Source organism: Petromyzon marinus, chromosome 14 (assembly GCF_048934315.1).
Source record: "Petromyzon marinus isolate PM22_M1 ecotype Great Lakes invasive population chromosome 14, UKy_Petmar_22M1.pri1.0, whole genome shotgun sequence".
NCBI lineage: Eukaryota > Metazoa > Chordata > Hyperoartia > Petromyzontiformes > Petromyzontidae > Petromyzon > Petromyzon marinus.
In genome coordinates this window covers 3,903,515-3,918,575 of record NC_133680.1, presented here as the reverse complement: position 1 = coordinate 3,918,575, position 15,061 = coordinate 3,903,515, and the positions used below count along the sequence as shown (strand labels likewise).

Here is a 15,061-nt window from a genome sequence, read left to right as displayed (position 1 = left end):
AAATTATTTGGTTATACTGCATTGGCAGTGGTGTACAATCCCATAGAAAAGGAAAAAGTACGTGGCCTGAAAATTGTTTTAATATAATAGGTGATGTTTTCGGGCAATGGCCCTTTTTAATAGCACGTAAATAGAGAGGCCAGAGAGGTAGAGTTAAAGTGATGTTGTCTTGAACTCGGACTTAAATGTGCGCTGAAATGAGTTGCCGTATTTTGTGAGAGCTACGCTAGCCAGTAAAAGGTTGGCTGGTTTTCTGGCCCCGTGCCACATGGGACACGGTACCTGCTCAAAGGACGGGAAAACATTCGGGCGTAAAAAAATGTTCCCGATGTTTCGCGATGCACGGTGATTTAATTACATTGCAATAGAATTCCACTTACACGGATTGAAACTTTTTTTTCCCAGTAACAATAAAAGCTTTTCCCACTCGGCCCGAGTCTCCCAGCGCCACCTAACCCCATCATTGCAAGGCAGACTGGCAGCGACGTTGGGGGGACCTAAGCAGAAATTAATTTGGGAGGCCTCCTTTAATATTTAAAAACAATGATATCCCTAGTCAGATGGCGGAAGAGATTTAGACAAGATAGCGACGTAGTGGGGTTAAGCAAATGTACACGACATGAATAGAAACTGTAGTGAGATGAAAGAGAGATGTAGATTACATAGAAATGAGGCAGATTGATTGGCATCGTGCATTCGTGAGATTGTTATGTTGATTAGGATTGAGCTGATATTCACGCTGATTTTTCTCTCCCGAATCTGGGGTCCCTTGAGCTACTTTTAGAAACCTCATCATTTGCTTGATTTTCTTTTGCCGAGCGCTACCATTGTTCCTGCTGAATCGACGGTCTGAATAACAGCTCCCCGCGGCTCCTACAGGCAAACCGATTAGCAAACACTTATATAATGGCTTTAAAACAATGCAATCAATAGCAGCCACTCTCTTTAATATCAAAGTTGAGAAGCTTTAGGCTCAGGATTTATTTTGTCAACATCAAAGCCACCACCGGCACCATGTGGATTGGATAAACTCGACTGAAAATTTATTTTTAACTCAATTTCAACAGTAAAAATAATCAGTTTAACAAGTGCAGGGACAACTATATAACCGCGATATATTGTCCGATTATTTATTTTGTTACTTATTGATCTCCACAATGACTTTCATGATAATTTCGTGTTATATATCCGGGCCCGTGTCTTAAAGAGCTCATCCTTGCCAATAGCATCTGGCAGCTCACCGGCACTGGATCAAGCACTGGCGAGACACTGCGTCGAAACCGGTCCAGAGTTTGCTTGTGTAGTGACTGACTTTGAGACGTAACTTCTTGGGGGCAATTCTTTAATTAAATACCGAGCACACTGTTACACACTCTCTGCCCGTCACACAACGCTCTGTCTCTCGCTTAAACGCAATTCTACACTGGTTGCTAGCCTACAACACAACGATAGCCGTCTGACGCTGACGGCGCTGAACTGAGAGCCAACTACGTGGCCTTTAGAAATAAAGATTCTACTTACACAAAATGGACGTCTCGAAGGAGCTTATTTACACTTGTGTAGTGGCATAGAATAAGTAATGTAGCAGCGTAGCGCTGGCTGCTGGCGGCTTACAGCAGCCCTGACGTCAGCAGGCCACGTGATACACCAGAGGGGATATTTGGGGGAAAGATTACAGAAGGGGCACGTGGGGGAAGCCCGGGAACCCGCTGGTAGGTTCTAGAGAGGGGGCGTGGCCGGGGCGGAGGCAGGCCACGCTTGGAGAATAAAAGGTGGCCCTGAGCGAGAGCTCGGGGCTGTCATTTTTAGTGGGACCCCCGTCGTGCTGTTGAAGATCGTCGCCATCATCGCTGTCGTCTCGTCGCCGCCATCATCTCTGTCGATCTTGCACGGCTAGACGGTAGTTGGCTGTCTCGGTTCAGCACCGTCAGTGTTTGATGGCTCGTGTTGCGTATAGGATAGCAAACGACGTAGAGTTGTGTATAAACGAGCGGCAGGTAGAATGCGTACCAGCGTATGGTTTGTGTTGTGCAAAGGGTGCTCGCTTGGATAAAAGAAGTGCCTCAAAGTCTTAGCGTCTCCGAGTAAGTCAATACACCTGTATTGAACCAATGCAACTAAAATTATGCACGGAAGAGTAATAAAAAAATACATATGTGAATGATGATATATATGAGGACGATATATTTTCAAATAGTTTTTTTAATGATATTTTGTCCACAGTGTATTATTTGGTTGCATTGTCGGTATAATGTGATACAAGATAAATATGCGCGTGGAAATCTTGCAGAGCATTCCGAACTCACGTGTCCGGGGACGGCTGCGCAAAATATTTTTTTTGCGAACAAAAAATTACGCGAGCGGACCTGAACCGAATTTCATTAATGTGCGCAATTCCAATGATGAAGACCTTCCCGGCAAACGGTAAAGGTGGTGCCCTGCAATTGCTTGGTTCAAGCCACTGCTGACGAAACCTCCGCTGCAGAGAGCTGTAGACAGCCCCGTCCACATTGGCCAGACATCTTGGACGAGGTGTGAGTACTCACACTGTACCCCTCCACACTGAATGTTACATCACTGAAAATAGGAACGCGCTTCGGGTTTACAGAGGGAGAGCACCTGTTATTCCTGCAAATGGAGCTACCTTACACAATGCTGCACTCGATCACAAAGTATGAATCCTTGGGTGATCATTTGCACTTCAGACAGCTTTGGCTGGTGTTTGCTCGTTAACGGCAAACACCTCTGATGGGCTTGGCAATTACAACTTGCCTTGCGCATGCCCCAAATGCATATCAATTAGACGATGCACTGTGTGACCATCCAGCAATGGACTTGCCGTCCTTAAATGAGAAACAAGACAAAAACAACAACAAAACAACTGAATATGTCGCAGTAGCTGAGAAATATACTTTGTTTTATATATATGTGACAAAATCAACGTTTTTCCCTTCAGACGAGACGCAGCGTGTGAGCTCAACGGACATTGGGAACTGAGTGGCTTTCTGTCCGACACACAAGCCCCGTGGCACGCTAGCTCCAATCCAGCAGCGGACACTCGCATTTCTCTTTTGACCAAAGCCCTCGTACAAAACATCCACGTTCCCCTCCCCATTATGACCACCACCTGAGCATCCCTGAATACAAGAGGGAGTAGGGGCAACATGCAGATGTGCAACACTTGCGTCAGTCCGCTGTGGGGATGAGGGTATCCTCGATTCCGTGTGGGTCGTGGGGTTTCGTTGAGCATCCGTCACCAGGCCGGTTCAGCGTGGATTGGGGAATGCGGAGAGCCTAGATGCAGGAGCGTACGGCTGCTCAGAAGTAGCTCTGTGAAATCTGCTTCCGCGGGCCATTCTCTACCACGGGGCGATGCACTGCTCTATGAGAGTTTAATGCTGATAGCACAATTTGAATGAAAATTAGCAAAAAAAATATAAATGCAAGTTTTTGGTTTTATTGCAGATTAAAAAAAAGTTTATATTTTGTTTGTTGTCTTTCTTCATCCGAGTGCTGTATTTCTGAGAGCACGACTATGCAAAGGACATGATAATGAATGGATTTTTTTGTTCTTAAAATACCTAAATCACATTTCAATCATCGGCTAATTATTCCGTGCGAACAATGCGCAAAAAGACAATGCCCAAGACCTTGCACGAATAATGCCTGCAATTTGCACGAGACAGCGAGGGCCTCGCTTTGTACGAATTGTACCGACGTCAGCAGAGTTGGCGACCTGCTGAGCGCAACGCCAATTCATTAGCGGCCCTTTGTCAACCCGTTGCTGGATGAAGGCTGCTCAACGATGCTCAAATGGTTTTTTTTGGAATTTTTTTGCAAAGATTATCTGCAAAATTACTCTATTTGGGAGAAAAAAAAACACACACACACGTCGCAATCGTCTCGCTCACTGCGAGAGCTTAAGACTGGATCCTCCAGAAAAAAATATTCTTGGGACTCAGTGAGGTTTCCCTGGATAAACAAAAGTAATAATCCCTACTTCTTGTAATGAGAATAATTTCAACTTATAACGCTGGCGAGTTAGTGCGAGTTGGCGAATGGCCGAGGACCTGCCCAGGAACAGTTCGGATATCACTCGCCACTGACGTTAGCCGTGGCCAGGAATTGAACTCGGTCACCGGGTTCAACCCCCAGTGGAGTGCCGCTAACCACCGCATCGCCACCCCTGTCCTCCCTGGACACCCCTACCTCATCCTTCGTCATACTAATGGATGCTTAATCCATTGAGGCACTTCTAATCATAGCTGGATTAGCGCGTGACAGTCGAGGAGAGATAAATGTGAACTCGACACCTTAACGCAAGGTCAGTTATAATAATAATAACCCTCCTCAAGAGGGTCCTTCTTCATGGTTGGAGTGATAGCTTTGCGGATTGTGTTGTCGGAGTAACCATTAGCCTTAAGAGCTTTGTGTACGTGCTTGAGTTCACTGGCTATGTGTTCCTGGTCGGATATGCATTGGGCTCTATGGTGCAGAGTTATGATGAGGGAATTCTTCTGGGATGGATGGTGGTGGGAATCCGGTTTCAGGTAAGCATCCGTATGGATAGCTTTCCTGTAGACAGAGTGGCTCATTGAACCATCATGTCTCTTTTAAAAAATAAAAGATGAGCGTTTTGAATTATATAAATAAAAAAAGAGGGATGACATTTTTATCCTCTCAGCTGACAAGGGCAATGCCACTGTCATCATGGATAAAATAGACTATAACAACAAAATTCAAGAATTACTCAAAGATGGCAGCTATACAAAAAAAAAGAGATCCCACCAACAGCCTCGTCATACAAACCAACAAAATAATTTCTGATTCAACCGCATTAATTGATCAAACCAAACAGTTATCGTTGAAACATTCTGCTGCCAGGCCACCAAGATTATACGGCTTACCAAAAATATTTAAAGTAGATACACCCCTTCGTCCCATCGTCTCTACTATCAACTCCCCCACCTACAAACTGGCTCGTTTTCTGTCTGAAATCCTGCGGCCTTTCACTGGAAAAACCACCTCTGCGGTACAAAATTCTACTCACCTGGTATCAACAATCGTCGTCCCCAGACGACCTGCTTGTCAGTTTTGATGTAGTTTCCTTATTCACCAAAGTTCCTGTACCTGACACCATCGCAATCATTGAAGACTTGGTTCATCAAGGACTAAACACTGAGGTACCCCCCTTGGTGAGACACTGTTTAACCAATACATACTTCACTTGGAATGGAACTTTCTACAAACAAACTGAGGGCACCCCAATGGGCTCCCCCCTATCTCCGGTTGTAGCCAACATATTCATGGATACATTTTAGACTGACGCCATCCAGACTGCCACTCTGCGCCCAACCTTATGGAAGAGGTACGTTGATGACACCTTTGTCATCTAGCCACATGGCCGGCCTGCTCTAGATCAATTCTTCGACCACATCAATTCCATACACCCAGCCATCAGATTTACCATGGAAGTCGAAAAAGATAGCAAGCTACCTTTTTTGGATGGCCTTAATAAAAAAGAGACATGATGGTTCAATGAGCCACTTTGTCTACAGGAAAGCTATCCATACGGATGCTTACCTGTAACCGGATTCTCACCACCATCCATCCCAGAAGAATTCCCTCATCAAGACTCTGTACCATAGAGCCCAATGCATATCCGACCAGGAACCCATAGCCAGTGAGCTCAAGCAAGTACACCAAGCGCTTAAGGCTAATGGTTACTCCGACTACAAAATCCGCAAAGCTATCACTTCAACCATGAAGAAGGCCCCTCTTGAGGAGCCTGTCAATAACAATGCTGTCACGACGGCTCGGGAGATGAACCCCGCCGCGCTTGACGCGTCAGCCTCGTCCCCCCCCTGAGTCTTGGTCATCTGGGTTCGAGCACATGAAGCGCTGTGAATCGGACGGCGGCGGCGGCGTCGGTGCCGGCAGCTTATAAGACCAAAAACACATTGCGACGTCGAATTTTGGGCGTTTACATCGGACCGTAACACCGATAATACTTTTTTGTTTGCTATGGAGGGAGCTGGAACGTGATTGATCCAACAAGTGGGATGAAATGTCACCCAATGTGTGAAGCAACTGTCGTCATTAGCAGCCATGTTCATCATCTCTTTATCGTCGTCATCATCATCGTCGCCTCTCAATTATCATCATCGCTTCTCAATCATCATCATCGCCTGTCAATAATAATAATACTAATCATCATCATCGTCATCATAAGCATTCGCATCATCACAGTCATGGTCATGATCATTATAATATTTAAACATTAATTAACATCTCTCAATCACCATCATCCATCGCCATTATATTATTCCAGCGTGAATAAAATCGATCACACCGTGAGTACTGTTTTGTATATATGAATGTTGAACTTCTTTCGCACCGTACGAAGCCAACAGTGCTAATCGGAGGTTTTGTAAGAGTTCAACAATCCTGATCATCTATACAGACTCATCCACACTATATGAGAGTGGATTGCATTATGGCTACAACGACTCTTTCAAAATCAATATACTTGCTCAAATTAAGTCCATGTTTGATGTCGCTGAGCGGTGCATGATTGGTGCATGAACGCCACTGATGTGAGCCATGGCACACATCGGTTGTGAGCAACATCTGAACTGGACCTGGGCTCCCCATCCAGCAACCCGCACCTACCAGCGTGGAGAAGTATGGCCAGACAACTCGAGAGACCGACCTGTCATTCCATACAGCGGTGAATTGACGAACATCTGCAAATTATTGTTAATTTAATTATGTTTGCCGATATATTTGTTGAATCTTGTCGCTATAATGTAAACGACACAACCCATTATTAATGCTCGCCAGGGCATCATAAACCTTCATAAGCCAAGATCTATCCACTTCTGCATGAATGCCTCTGGAAACCGTCACTATACTTCATTATATTCCGATGCAACAATCCGTTTAGCACCTGCACAGGAGTCGATATCAGAGCTCCAAATCCACAGCGGACGTAATCTCGCGCATGTTCCATCCTTGGGCTGCCAGTCCGTCATTAGTCTCGACACCGGCCCATCGTCCCATCTGGAAACGTGCCCTTCGCAAGCGCCACTTACGCTTCTTAACTGTAAATAATTTGTGGATATTCTCTCATCCACGCGTCTCTCTTGCCGTCTCAGCGTGCCGTCTCTCCACGCTTCATTGCACAGAGCACCACAGAAATATTGGGAGGGGGTGGGAGCGGGGGGGGGGGGGTGCTGGCTTGGGGAGGGGGGGTAGTAGGGGCCAAAGACAAAGATACCCCGTTATAGCCTTGACAGACTGTTGGGGCAAGTGCTGCTAGCGAGTAGCCACCTATGAAGGCCGGCACGGCACACGAGGGGGGTGGGTGGCCAACACCACGCCCGGCCGCCTTTGTCTCCCTAGTGGCGATGTTTACCCGGTGCACCAGGTACTCATTTGAGGCCGAGTCGACCTAGGGGAGGCCCAGGACCGGTTCAGATAATCGTCATCAGCGATCGCCGCGAGCGGGTAATCGAACTCGGGTTGCCGGGCTTCGTAGCGCCGCACGCTACCCCCTACACTACCGTGGGGGAGTGTAGCGGTGGGGGAGGGGGGCACCCTGCCTCTGGGTGGGATGTGGTGGGACGAGGTCTGTTATAAACTCGTTATCTCTCGTGCGGTTCCCTAACGTGATTTATTTACCACGGGGAAGTCACCCTCGGCGCCTTGTCGGGTGACGTTATGTCACGGCGCAGGGGAGCTGGTGGCCCTGGCCTGCACGGCCCCAGTGATATCGCACCCGTCGGCGGCGGTGGTGGTGCTGGCGACCGCGAGGCAAACGCAAAGCAAGAAAAAGCATCGGGGCCCAAGGGGCTCAAGGAGGCAGCACTGGCGACTGCCAGCCGCCCGATCACCCATTTAAACGACTTAAACCGGACATTTGGCTTTATATTCGTGATATAAACACAGCACCATCAACCATCTCGCTCAGTTGTAGGGTCTCATTCTGCTTGACGCTATGTAAGCGTGTATTCATCATCGCCATCATTATCATCAGCAGCCGTGAGCCTATCCACTGCTGGATTAAGGCCTTCCACAAGACGCCGCCACCAATCCCCCCACGTTTTTGCGCCGCAACCATCCAATCTCGCTCCTCAAGCACGTCAACTCGTCTCATCGCTGCCCGATTAGCGCGGTTGGCTACGTACGGTGCGAAAGAAGTTCAACATGCACAGTACATAGCATCTCTGTCATCATCATTGGCTGCTACTTCATCATCATCATTATCCATGGCCCTCATTCACTGTCCCTCCATGATAAGTCCTGCCCCATCCCGCTCAATTTTGTACGTATGTGGAACTTCTTTAGCACCGTACGTAGCCAACCGTGCTCAGCGGAGGTGCCAGGGGAGTACTTGTGTTGCCTCAATATGATTTCTCGACTCTGTTCGTTCTCTAATCCGTGCGTTTCTCCGCCTCCCACGAACTCCAAACATAAACCTCTCAGCTCTCCTCTCCACGCGTTTCAGTTCCTGTTCGGTTTTATTCGCTGATGCCCTCCCCCCCTTTTTAAATTGAGGAATGCTTGGGGCATAATTGCACGATTGAAGTGTTTTATTTCTGTGTAAAGATTTAGTGAACATGTCCTCCAATGGTATTCGAGCTACGTTTCACCTTTAGTTCCCTTCCATCAGCGTTCGTGATTTCTGACTCATATCATAAAAATAATCAAAATAGCGTCGCTGTGAAGAAAATAACACACGATATGCCTCCTTCATGTGTCCATCTCTCCAGGTGTTTCTACCCAACCCATTGGTCCCTCGCCCTTCTGGGCAGTGCGTAAATTCAGCAGCATTGATTCCGCGCAAGAAGCACTGTGGCTCGGTTTCATCACACAGTATCTAGCCAGCAGAGTGAAGCCTGCCTCAGGCTTCACGGCCGACACCAGTGACGATTATATGAACCGGTCCTGGGCCTTCGCTAGGTAGACTCAGCCTCAATTGAGTACCTGGTGCGATGTGTAAATATCGCTACTAGGGAGACAAAGGCGGCCGGGCGTGGTGTTGGTGACGCACCGCCTCGTGTGCCGTGCCGGCCTTCTTAGGTACTCGCTAACAGCACTTGCCCCAACAGTTTGTTAAGACTATATGGGGGTCTTTGTCTTTGTTATAGGCAAGTACTCTCTCTTTAAGATATAGGTTCCTAGTTCGACACCCAATTATACAACACGTAACACGGCGTAATACGTAGCGTCGTTGCGGAGAAAAATAGAAAAACGACAATATAGATTTGATTACAATGTCTCATTCACAGATCAAGGGCACATCAGATAAAAGTTGACAAATGAAGTGCATTAGAGAATTACTTGGCTTTCCGAGTGAGTGCACGCTTTCTATATTTATTTCCAAGCAAGCCTGCCTGCCGATCGACCTGTAACTCTGGCTGATTTACCCACCGTCATATGAGAAATTACGTGGGAAACGCCATTACATGACGCCCGAAGCCCAAGTGGATTTTCAGGGTTTTCCAAACAGGGGGCCCCGCTGCCGGGTCACTCACAACGGAGTCAGGTGCGTGGACGCGAGTCCAGCAATCGATCCGGCAAATCAGACCTCACGTGGAATTCATAAAACCCCCGACTGCAAGATCTATTTTAAGAAAAAAAAAATCTCGATCAGTGCCCCGTTCTGCCAATAAGCTGCGATGAAGACTTTGCCGGTGAAAAATTGACTCTCGCTGGAGCTCCCTTTCCCGTAAATCGAATATTGGCCGCGGCACCGCCACGCTCGCTTTCAATTCTCGTTTGTCGTATCGAGCCTAAAGATTACGGGCGCGTGGCCTGTGCGGATTATCCAATAGGCACTGTGCCTAGGGCCTAGGGAAACTAAAGGGCCTACAAAAGAATTGACCACGGTTTTTGTTTGTTTGTATGTATGATTAAAAAGAAATGTAACAAAGATATCTTCTCGAATGGATGTATTTATATGGCAAGGATAGACACAGTGTTTCAAAATAAATCTGCTTCGGGGCCGTCCATTAATGACGTCACGCACCTAGGGGGTGGGGGGTGGGTCAGACATTTGTGACGATGTGCAATGTGACGTCACATCAAAATGCGCAACTTTAAATAAATATATACAACACGTTCTATTTAAATTTTGATTTAAAGCTTTCGTGACTGCATGCAGGGATTCGTATTCTTGGTTCTTTCGGTAGAGTCACGTATATTTTTTATTATTTTATTGTTTCCCTTCTACGTGACTTTTCCGAAAGAACCAAAAATACGTTCTACTTAATTAAATAGACTTTTTAATAAATGTTTTCTCCTACAACATCAGAGTGCAGCGCCACATTAAATACGCACTACAATGACAATAGTTTAAAGCGATGTGAAGCATGGTTTTTTTTGGGGGGGGCAGAGCTTTGTGACGTCATATTTGAGGGGGGGGTCTGACTTTTTGTGACGCCGTGTGACGAAGAGGGGGGGGGGGGGGGGGCAAAAATCGTCCAAAATCGCGTGACGTCTTTTATGGACGGCCCCTTATCTGCGGCACCGCAGCGCGCTCCCATCGAATTCGGCCACAGACTAAGCAATGAACGTGCCAGCAGCAGTCACGACATCCGTCCCCCGTCTCGCCGACGTTCGCCTGAGAAACAAGCGGAGTGACAGCCGCCGTGGTAGTGACATGGGGCAGCGGCAGCACCAACTGGAGGCAAGTTATCACCGAAGGCCGACGAAACACAAGTGCAGAGGGCTCACGAGGACCTCAATGGGGCCGTGCGAGCTACCGGCGACTTCCACCACGACGGCTCTGCCACGTGGCGACAATTCAAGGCCCCGCGGTCACTCGTGTTTTTTTTTGGAAGCTGAATTTTCGCGTCGAGTTTGTTGACCTTCGCCCGCGCCTTGCAATTGGCACGCGTGGCTACGTACGGTGTGAAAGGAGTTCAGCGTACATGCATTGTGATCCACAGACTCACATAGACCCGCGGACTCACTTTGACACCCACACTCACAGAGAGACCCACAGCCTCACACACCCACAGACTTCTCATAGACTCATACAGAGGCTTACTCACACATAGAGACCAAGAGACTCACATACGTTGAAAATTCATTTCTATACAACTGCTTTTTATGTTTAGTTTGTCGTCATACTCTTTGGTTCTTTGGGTAAAGTCACGTACGTAGAAAAATAAAATGAAACAAAAAATAATATATCACGACGTTTTGATCGCAACACAAGCGGTCGTCCTCAGGCGGAAAAAAAAATCCAATCCACTGCTGGATTAAAATCAACATAGTTTGATGTCCTTCCTCCGCACCTTCGATTAGCACGGGTGGCTACATACGGCGCGAAAGAAGTTCAGCATACATACAGTGAGGGAAAAAAAATATTTGATTCCCTGCTGATTTTGTACGTTTGCCCACTGACAAAGAAATGATCAGTCTATAATTTTAATGGTAGGTTTATTTGAACAGTGAGAGACAGAATAACAAGAAAATCCAGAAAAACGCATGTCAAAAATGAGGGAAATAAGTATTTTTCCCTCATTAAAATGCAAATTAATTTATAACATTTTTGACATGCGAAAAATACTTATTTCCCTCATTAAAATGCAAATCAATTCATAACATTTTTGACATGCGTTTTTCTGGATTTTGTTGTTGTTATTCTGTCTCTCACTGTTCAAATAAACCTATCATTCAAATTATAGACTGACCATTTCTTTGTCAGTGGGCAAACGTACAAAATCAGCAGGGGATCAAATACTTTTTTCCCCTCACTGTACATTTGAATCCGTAAATTTACAACAGGTTTGACAATCGCGAGTGGAGGTCCCCATAGTGTAAAGGTACAACAAGCCCTCCCCATACACGGGGCTCCCAGAGGCACGTGGCAGCAGCGAACATTGATGACTGTTTTGGTTACTGATGAGTCCTCACGAGGAGGAAACCGGTGGTGGTTCTGTCTTTTGTTTCGCTGCGGCCTGTTTGTTGGAGATGAGCCGTGATTTCTCAACTCTTTGGAGTCGGCACATAAGCAGTTATTTTGAGGGGGTGGTCTTGATAATACCGATGGATCTTGTGCATGCATTGCAGTGCACGACCTTCACGTGTCGTTAAGCCTGCGGTGCAAGCTCACAAGGTCGACGTCACTGCACTAAATTTGCCCGTCAAGGGAAGGGCGCAGACTTGACGGGGTGGAGGTGCGTCCGTGCCCACCGGAGTGCCACGCGCCAGTGTGTGCCGGGGCTCGCTGTGCGGCGCAAATGATGTGTGGGTGCGTGCGTGCGTGCCTTAGTGGGTGCGTGCGTGCGTGCCTTAGTGTGTGGGTGCGTATGTGGGTGCGTGGGTGGGTGCGTGGATGAGTGCGGGCGTGAGTGCGTGGGTGCGTGGGTGGGTGCGTGGGTGGGTGCGTGCGTGCGTGGGTGGGTGCGTGGGTGGGTGCGTGCGTGGGTGCGTGGGTGGGTGGGTGCGTGCGTGGGTGCGTGGATGCGTGGGTGCGTGGATGCGTGGGTGCGTGGGTGCGTGGATGCGTGGGTGCGTGGATGCGTGGGTGCGTGGGTGGGTGCGTGGGTGGGTGCGTGGGTGGGTGGGTGCGTGGGTGGGTGGGTGGGTGCGTGGGTGGGTGGGTGGGTGCGTGGGTGGGCGTAGGTAGGTGGGTGCGTGGCTGCGCGCGCTGGGAATCACTGCGCGTGTGCTTGGACACGTGAAACTCCTTACACGTGTACCCCCTTGCATTACGTCTCTGTCGGGACGTCGTGGAGGAAGGAAGGCGAGACACCAAAGAACGTCCGCATATTCAGATTCAACGTTTTGTGCAACCGCGCGGACCGGGAACGCGGGCGATGTCACCAGCCCTCTGGGAAGGCAGTGGAGGTTGAACAACAACAACAACAATGATGATGATGATGCCACTCTGCTCAAGAGCAAAAACAGTGAACGCTCAGGCTGGCGATACGCGGAGGCGATGTACGAGCTGACATGTCGCCACTCGCCGTGCGGCAATGACGGCACTGCCCCCGTGTCCTGCCTGCAAGCAAAACTGTTCCCGCATCCGCGGGGCACCTCCGACTCGCCATCATCGCCACAACTCCCGCTGCCCGGGGGGGGGGGGGGGGGGCGACCCCTTGTTCGTGCAATCATCACCGCTCGCCTTGGCCACTGCCACACCATTCTCTATTGCCAGTGGTGGGTCTTCTTCTTCTTAACCTGGGGTGCACGCTGCACCTCCTGGGGGTGCACGCTGCACCTCCTGGGGGTGCACGCTGCACCTCCTGGGGGTGCACGCTGCACCTCGTGGGGGTGCACGCTGCACCTCGTGGGGGTGCGAGCGATGCCCTTTGTGGGAGGGGGGGGGATTGCGAGACACGGCCAGATATTTTCTTTAAACAGGTATATAATGGAAGACACAAATTGAGCACGGGCACGTAAGTACAACTTACTTTGTTTAAACAAACCCTATGTGGTTTGTAAAGAATTATTTTAACGATTGAGAACCAAAGGGGCGTAAGGCTGCAGTAAAGGTGAAGAACCACACAGCTCTATGGCGCCGCAAAGAACAACGTTTCGTTTGTTGTCCTTCCCCCACACCTCCGATTAGCGCGGTTGGCTACGTACGGTGCGAAAGAGGTTCAACGCACGTACATACTTGTGTAAGCATGGCCAACGCCGTTGTATCAGGACATCGCTTATAACTCCAATCGATGCAGAATGTTGCTGTCAGACTCTCTCGCCCGCACCCCATAAACGAGACCGCAGCATGGCAGTCCTGCAAGATCCCACTCACCATCATGTATGCACGGGTGTTGAACTTATTTCGCAGTGTACGTAGCCAACCGTGCTAATCAGAGGTGCAGGATGGACATAAATAGAGATGAGTATACGAACGGATAGACAAATAAATGGATGGAAACAAAGATGAATGAGTGGTGGAACAAACAGGTGGATAGATTATATTCTAGATGAATGGTTGAACGGTGAATGGGTGCATGGACAAGTCAATAACTGGATGAGACAGATGAACAAATTGGGTGGCTTGGAGGTGAGTGAGGCAGGAGCATGGATCAGGAGGTGTGCACCTCGCGTCATAGCTGGAGACCAGGACTCCGACAGTGCCTAACTTCCTTGAGGTTAAATTTTGATTTGAAGCTTTCGTGACTGCAGGGATTCATATTCTTGGCTCTTTCGGTAAAGTCACGTAGAAGGGAAACAATAAAATCATAAAAATATAAATCAATAAAATTATCGCGTTTCGACTGCAACACAAGCAATCATCATCAGGTGTGAAAACCACAGCAAGAAAATTCCTTCCCATTATAATCTTAGCTCTTTCGGTAAAGTCACGTTGAAGGGAAACAATAAAATAATAAAAAATATAAAACAATAAAAATCCTCACGACGTTTCGACCATAACACAAACGGTCGTCATCGGGTGTGTCGGTTTGCATAAATGTATTTATTTGTAAACGGTGTATTTATTTATTTATAAAAAACGTCAGCGCCACGTGCAGCGATTTGGCAGTTTATTTAGAAGGACTAATCCATCTATGTTCTGAAAAGAGGAGGGGGGAGACGAAAAATTAATGTATGCTGTCTGAAAGCCACTGTAAGCGTATTAAGAGTCAATGCCAGCGAAAGAGCTGCGGTCTGAAGGTCATCGTAAAATACAATTAATTAAGAACGGAAATGGTTTAAAACATCTTTCCAATGATTGCTAAGCCAGAATCCATCTTCTCGGTTGAAATTGTCTCTGTGCTTGTATATGTGGATAGCCTCATGAACGAATCTCTCATGGTAGCCAGATGGCTTACAAAGAACCTCTGTCTTGGAGAAGTCAATGTCATGTGAGCCTACTGAATTATAACAATGATCTGCCACGGCCGAGGTGTTGGTCCTACCGTGTTTAAGGCCTGCTTTGTGTTCACGAATGCGGTCCGAGACATGGCGTTTGGTTTCTCCAATGTAACTACTACCACAGAGGCAACTTAGTTTGCAGACACCAGGGTACTGTATGTCCGGAATCACATCTTTTACAGACGGAACCAGATCACGGATTTCATGTAATGTGTTGAAA

The 15,061-nt window shown here is 47.9% G+C and overlaps 1 protein-coding gene across 3 annotated transcripts in view; it reads right to left on the bottom strand.

Moving 5' to 3' along the window:
- Positions 1–15,061, bottom strand: part of LOC116942418 (synapsin-2-like) — a 118,078-nt gene that overhangs the window by 67,967 nt on the left and 35,050 nt on the right. The gene's annotated exons all lie outside the window — the stretch shown is intronic.